Source organism: Globicephala melas, chromosome 7 (assembly GCF_963455315.2).
Source record: "Globicephala melas chromosome 7, mGloMel1.2, whole genome shotgun sequence".
Classification (NCBI taxonomy): Eukaryota; Metazoa; Chordata; class Mammalia; order Artiodactyla; family Delphinidae; genus Globicephala; species Globicephala melas.
The window spans coordinates 76,697,989-76,699,350 of record NC_083320.1 but is presented as its reverse complement, the minus strand read 5'-3'; the positions used below and the strand labels follow the sequence as shown (position 1 = coordinate 76,699,350).

Below are 1,362 nucleotides of genomic sequence, written 5' to 3'. Positions count from 1 at the left end.
GTAAGTGAAAACATACAGTATTTGTCTTTCTCTGTATGACAGTTCACTAAGCATAATATCCTCTAGGTCCAGATATGTTGTTGCAAATGGCAAAATTTTATTCTTTTTTATGGCTGAATAATATTCCATTGTATGTATGTGTATGTTTGTGTTTATATATAAAATCTTCTTTATCTGTTCATCTGTTGATACAAACTTAGGTTGCATCCATATATTGGCTGTTGTAAATAATGCTGCCATAAACATTGCTGTGTGTATATCTTTCCAAATTAGTGTTTTTGTTTCTTCAAAAACGGTGGTTAGAGGTCATGAAGTAGGTGGTAATGCCTTAACCACATGAATATTGTCAGGACTGAGAGGCTCTGCCATTCTTGTCAGGGGCAGTGCTAATCTTCTCTCCTTTTGTACAACACTCTATGTGTCTGTTTTTATGCCCATATCATACTGTTTTGATTACTATATAACTTTTATATACTTTTATAACATAATTTGAAATCAGGAAGTGTGATGCCTCCTGCTTTGTTCTTTTTCAAGATTTCTTTAGCTATTTCATGTGTTTTGTGGTTCCATAAGCTTTAAGATTATTTTTTTTCAATTTCTGTGAAAACTCCCTTTGGAATTTTGTTAGGGATTGCATTGAATCTGTAGATTGCTTTGAGTAATATGGGCATTTTGATAATGTTATGAACATGGGATATCTTTCCATTTATTTGTGTCTTCTTCAGTTTCTTTTATTAATGTCTTACAGTTTTAAATAAACAGATTTTTCACCTCCTTGGTTAAATTTATTTCTAGACATTTTATTATTTTTGATGCAACTGTAAATGGGATAATTTTCTTAATTTCTCTTTCTGATAGTTGTTAGAGTATAGAAACACAACTGAATTTTGTATATTGATTTTGTATCCTGCAACTTTACTGAAATCATTTATTAGTTCCAGTAGTTTTTAGTGGAGTCTTTATGGTTTTCTGTATGTAATATCATGTTATCTGCAAATGGAGACAGTTTTACTTCTTCCTCTCCAGTTGGATGCCTTTTATTTTTTTTTCTTGCCTAATTGCTCTGACTAGAACTTCCAGTACTATGTTGAATCAAAGTGGCAAGAGTGGGCATCCTTGTCTTGTTCCTTTTCTGAGAGGAAAAGCTTTCAGCTCTTCACCGTTTAGTATGATGTTAGCTGTAGGCTTGTCATATATGGCCTTTATTATGTTGAGGTATGTCCCTCTATACCCACTTTGCTGAGAGTTTTTATCATGAATGGATATTGAGTTTCATCAAACACTTTTACTGCATCTATTGAGATGTTCATATGATTTTTATTCTTCATTGCCTATGGTGATATATCACATTGATTGATTTAT

General features: G+C 32.2%; 1 non-coding gene across 1 annotated transcript; it reads right to left on the bottom strand.

Annotated features, from left to right (window-relative positions):
* Positions 1 to 287: 287 nt before the first annotated feature.
* Positions 288 to 413, bottom strand: LOC115851139 (U6atac minor spliceosomal RNA). Its single transcript, XR_004038637.2, has one exon. It is a non-coding gene; the product is annotated as a U6atac minor spliceosomal RNA (small nuclear RNA).
* Positions 414 to 1,362: the final 949 nt, after the last annotated feature.